The following is a 5,919-nucleotide window of genomic DNA, read 5'->3' on the forward strand; positions in this document are numbered from 1 at the left end:
CAATGAGGGTGGGGTCTGTGTTATTTCCCCTTAAATCTTGAGTGCCTTGTGATTCTCATGTAACCAATAGGATGTCACAGAGTGACACTGTGTGACTTCGGAGGACAGGTCAGAAAAGACGATTCAGCTCCTGCATTGTCTGCTGTGACACTTGCTTTTGGAGCCCTGAGGCTGCCAGGCTATGAAGGAGCCCAGGCCGTATGGAGAAACCATGTGCAGTTGGTAACTCAGTTGATAGAAGTGTTGTTGTGTTTTTTTTTTTTTTAATTTCTAACACTTTTCATCTCTTTTCTTACCTTATCCATCAGTTCTTTCATTCTGTCTACTTTTTTGCACTAGAGCCCTTTGCATATTAACTATTTTAAGTCCACAGCGTGATAATTACAACACCCTTGCAATATCTGAGTCTCATTCTGAGGTTCTGATGCTTGCTCTGTATCTTCAAACTGTTTTTTTTTTCTTTAAGTATGCCTTGTAATTTTCTGTTGAAAGCCAGACATGATATACTGTATAAAATAAACTCTGGTAACTAGACTTTTAGTGATGTGGTGTTAAGGTGTGAGGTAAGGGGATTCTCTATTGCTAAGATTAGGTCTTCATCATTTAGTGTGCCTTTGTCCCTTGTTTGTGAACTTCAGAAGGAACTTTCAATCTTCCCCCACCCCCCTCGGTGGGACAGGATGGCTGGAGGGAGCTAGATTTAGGTATTTCCCTTCCCCACATGGAAGGCTCAGGGGAGCTATAGTTGAGTAATTCCCTTGCCCCAGGTCAGGTAGCCTCTAGTAAAGGCTAGCCCAATAGGTTAGATGCTGGTAATATAATTTATCTCTTTTTTGTGTGTTGTTGTTGTTTAGCTCTTATTGCATTATCATAAACTTTACTCTGCAATCCAGCTAGATGGGGACGGGGATAAGAAAAACATGGAACCCAATGAACTGAAACAGGAATGCAAAGATCATAAGATACTCTAAGCAGATGGGGGTTAAAGGGTGCTCTCCTGAGCTACAGAGGAAATGGTCTGGTGCTTAAGATAAAACGAGACAAATGTATTAGAGTTCTCCAAAGTCAGCCATGGTGATCTTCTTGCTTCTCTTGCCATTCCTGGACCCAAAGCGCTCCATGGCTTCCACAATATTCATGCCTTCCTTCACCTTGCCAAAGACCACAGGCTCATCATCCAACCATTCAGTTTTGGCAGTACAGATGAAAAACTGGGAACCCCTAGTGTTGGGTCCAACATTTGCTATGGACAAGATGCCAAGACCTGTATGCTTCAGGATGAAATGATCATCATCACATTTCTCCCCATAGGTGGACTTGCCACCCATGCCATGATGGCATGTGAAGTCACCACTTTGGTACATAAATCCTAGAATTATTCTGTGGAAGCAGGAACCTTTATAGCCAAATCCGTTCTCCCCAGTGATCAGAGCACAAAATTTTTCTGCTGTCTTTGGAACTTTGTCTGCAAACAGCTCAAAGGAGATGTGGCCCAAGGGCTCTCCTGGATGGTAATGCCAAAGAACAAGGTGGGGTTGATCATGGCTGGGCATGGGCAGCGTCTGCAAGGCCTAAAATAGCTTGTCTTGAGGGCAGGCCTTGTTAAGAACAGAATGTTATGGCATATTTCTTTTAAAAAAAATACATTTTTATTGATTTTAGAGAAGAAGGGAAAGGGAGAGAGAGATGGAAACATCAATGATGAGAGAGAATCATGGATCGGCTGCCTCCTGCACGCCCCACACTGGGGATCCAGCTCGCAACCCTGGCATGTGCCCTTACTGAGAATCAAACTGTGACCTCCGGGTTCATAGGTTGACCCTCAACCACTGAGCCACACAGACTGGGCATTCTGGCATACTTCAAAATGGTTACTTTCTGCCTCTCCGTGCCAGAAGCCAGAGGGGACTTTTCTTAGTATTATCTGTGAGAACCTGATTGAGTTTCTGGAAATAAAACTCACAAGTGTGTGTGGGGGGGTCCCCTTGGTGACTGCCTTCCCTTGGAGTTTTTATCTCTTAGATTTGTCTACACTGAGCCTCCAGAATTTTGTCAGTTACAGCTCAGATTTTCCTACTCCAGTTCCCATGGAGATTTCTGCTTGTAGGTTTCTGCTCCTGTAAGTCATGACTCTCTGTAGCTGCCCCTCTGCCTTTTTAATTTTGGGGCAGTGATTCATCCTCACTTCTTCGATGGATCTAAGAAGAGTTGTTGATTTTTCATTCAGATTTTTACTTCCCAAATTGTTTTTTAAAGCAACTGTATCATTTTTCATTTTTACCAAGAGTCTTTGAGAATTTCAGCTCCTCCACATGCTTACTTACTACTCTTGGTATGGTCTGTCAGTTTAATTTTAGACAGTCTAATAGATGTGTAGTAGTTTCTCATTGTGGTTTTTCATGAGCTTATTTGCCATCTATAAATCTTCTTTGATGAACCTTCTGTTCAAGTCCTTTGCCCATTTTTTGAGTTATTTTGTTTCTGAGTGTGAGAATTCTTTATATATTCTGGATACATTTTCTCATCAGATAGATGATTGCCAAATATTTTCTGTTTGTAAGTGGCTTGTGATTTTATTTCCTTAAAAGGGTTTTTGAAGAGTAAAAGTTTTAAATTCAGATTAAGTCAAATTTATTAGTTTTTGCTTTTGTGGATCATGCTTTTCATCTTGTATCTAAGGAATCTTTCATTAATTCAAGGCCACAAAGGTTTTCTATGTTTTCTTCTAGAGGAATTATATTTTTAGGTTTTACATTCAGGTCTATGTCCACCTTGAGTTAATTTTTTGTTTGTGGTATAAGGTATGAGTTAAAGTTTTGTTTGTTTATATGTAGATATCTAACTTTTTCTGCACCTTTTGTTGAAAAAAACCTATGCTTTTTCCACTGAATTGCCTTTGAACTGTTGTTAAAAATCATTTGTCCATATATGAATGGGCCCATTCTGGACTCTATTCTGTTCCATTGATCTATTTGTCTATCTTATCACTGATACACATTTTCTTGATTGCTGTATCTTTACAATAAGTCTTAAAATCAGGTAATGTAGCCCTCCAGCTTTATTCTTTTTCAAAGTTAAATTTGCTATACTGGTATTTCCTTTTGAACTTTGGAATCAGCCTGTCAATTTCTACAGCAAACCCAACTGGGATTTTGATGACATTTGCATTGAATCTATAGATAAATTTGTCAACAGTATTGAGTCTTCTGATATTTCTTCATTTATTTGGGAATTAATTTGTCTCAGAAATATTTTATAGCTTTCAGGTAGCAGATCTTGCACATCTCTTATCAGATATATTCCTGAACGTTTCATATTTTTGATACTTTGTAAATCTTTATTGTCGAGAGTATTACAGATATCTCCCCTTATTTCTCCCATTGCCCCCCTCCACCTGGTTCCCGCCCCACCCCAGGCCTTCACCATCCTATTGTCTGTGTCCATTGGCAATGCATATGTGCATATAAGTCCCTTGGTTAATCTCATCCCATCCCTCACCCTTTCTTTCAGAGATTTGTCAGTCTGTTCCATGCTTCCATGTCTCTGGTTCTATTTTATTGATCAGTTTATTTTGTTCATTAGATTCCACATATAAGTGAGATCATGTGATATTTATCTTTCTCTGACTGGCTTATTTTGCTTAGCATAATAAAGATCTGGACACAGCCCAAGTGCCCATCAGTAGATGAGTGGATAAAAAAACTGTGGTACATTCACACAATGGAATACTATGCAGTTGTGAAAAAGAAGGATCTATTACCCTTTGAGACAACATGGAGGGACCTGGAGAGTATTATGATAAATTGTATTGTTTTTAATCTCAGTTTCCAATTGTATATTTCAAGTATGATATTTATATATTGATCTGATATCCTGCTACATTGTTAAACTCACCTATTTGCCCTAGTGACTTTCTTTTTATTCTACATTGACACTCATATTGTCTGTGAATAAAAGCAGTTTTACTTTTTTTATTTCTAAACTGGATTTTTTTCTTGTTTTATTTTAAGAAATGTCAGTACAGTGTTAAATAGAGGAGGTGAGAGATAAAATTGTTCTCTTGTTTCTTAAATTAGGGGGAAGACATTCGATCTTTCAACACTAAGTGTACTGTTAGTTAAGAATTTTTATCAGATTGAGGAAGTTCCTTTCTGTTCCTACATTGTTAAGTGTTAGATTTTATATCCAGCCCTTTTGCTATATCTATTGTGATGATTATATTGGTTTTCTGTTCAGGTTTGTTAATATGGTAATTTATATTGATTGATTTTTGAATGATAATCCTTGCATTTCTGGGATAAACTCCACTTGGTCATTATGTTATTTTTCTTTTATATATGGTTGTATTTGATATACTAAAATGTTGTTTAAAGTTTTTGCATCTATTTTCATGAAGCCTTATAGAATGAGTTGCCTGCCTGCAATGGTGGCTTGATCACTTTATTTTATATTATAAGGGACCATGGTCTTTTCCATTATTCATATTTATTTTTCCATGATTTACATTTATCTTTTTAAATCTTTTTTTTAAAAAAACATATTTTACATGTTTTTTTAAAAATATATTTTACTGATTTTTTTACAGAGAGGAAGGGAGAAGGATAGAGAGTTTGAAACACTGATGAGAGAGAAACAATTCAGCTGCCTCCTGCACCCCCCCTACTGGGGATGTGCCCACAACCAAGGTACATGCCCTTGACAGGAGTTGAACCTGGGACCCTTCAGTCCGCAGGCCGACGCTCTATCCACTGAGCCAAACCAGTTAGGGCTAATCTTTAATATTATTTTTTATATATTTTATTATATATAAAAGTACAATACTATAAGCATATTATTAAGTAATATACGAGGGTGACAGCTCAAAAACATTTTTAATGGAAGAGTGATAAAAAAATTTTGGAAAACAGTCCTGGCGGAGGTGGCTCAGTTGATTGTCCTGTGCACCAAAAGGTCGCTGGTTTGATTCCTGATCAGGGCACAACCTGGTTTGATGCCCAGCTTGCAGGCTGGATCCTAGATTGGGGTGTGTGCGGGAAGCAGCTGATCGATAATGTTTCTCTCTCCCCCTCTTCCTTTCTCTCTCTCAAATCAATAAGAAAAAATTCAAAAATTTTGGAAAACACTGCTGCATATAACACTTCTAGCCAGCAGGCCTAGACTTTCTCATAGGTCTCAATCTTTCCCACCTAGAACACTTTACTATTAGTCTTTGAGGTTGTGTTGGACACTTACATAAAACCTCATTTCATCCTTAAAATAAGCCTTTAAGGCAAACTCATTAGTTAGCACAAGGTCACACAGCTAATTAAGGGCAGAGCCAGGATTCAGACCTAAGTCTGTTTGATTCCAAATCTGATATTTTCTCTTTTCAACTTAGACGAAATTGTAATAGTGAAAAATTTTAAAGACTAAAATTTACAGAATTAGGAAATGTTAACATTTTTTACATTTTCTTTTTATCTTTCTTTAAAAAAGATAAGTAAGAAGTGGATATATAACTAAAGCCCTCGTCCCAAATCTCTTTCACTTACCATTATCAAGATGTGTATATAATCCCCATACTTGATTTTTTCCATATGCATATCCATAAATGATTTATATTGTTTTGTGTTCTTAAAAATGTTCACAGTGGCACAACACTGTATATATCCTTTGGTAACTTTCTGTTTTCAATCAATATATGATATATTTTTTAAAAATATATGTTTTATTGATTTTTTACAGAGAGGAAGGGAAAGGGATAGAGAGTTGGAAACATCGATGAGAGAGAAACATCGATCAGCTGCCTCTGCACACTCCCCACTGGGGATGTGCCTGCAACCAAGGTACATGTCCTTGACTGGAATCGAACCCGGGACCCTTGAGTCCTCAGGCCTATGCTCTATCCCCTGAGCAAAACCAGTGTTGGCTTGTTTTAAG

At 37.7% G+C, this 5,919-nt stretch overlaps 1 protein-coding gene and 1 pseudogene across 1 annotated transcript in view; one reads left to right on the plus strand and one right to left on the minus strand.

Moving 5' to 3' along the window:
• EFHC2 (EF-hand domain (C-terminal) containing 2) overlaps window positions 1–5,919 on the plus strand; it is a 151,981-nt gene that overhangs the window by 99,259 nt on the left and 46,803 nt on the right. The gene's annotated exons all lie outside the window — the stretch shown is intronic.
• Window positions 1,050–1,543, minus strand: LOC107181744 (annotated as a pseudogene).

This window comes from Myotis davidii, unplaced genomic scaffold (genome assembly GCF_000327345.1).
Source record: "Myotis davidii unplaced genomic scaffold, ASM32734v1 scaffold1673, whole genome shotgun sequence".
Lineage (NCBI taxonomy): Eukaryota > Metazoa > Chordata > Mammalia > Chiroptera > Vespertilionidae > Myotis > Myotis davidii.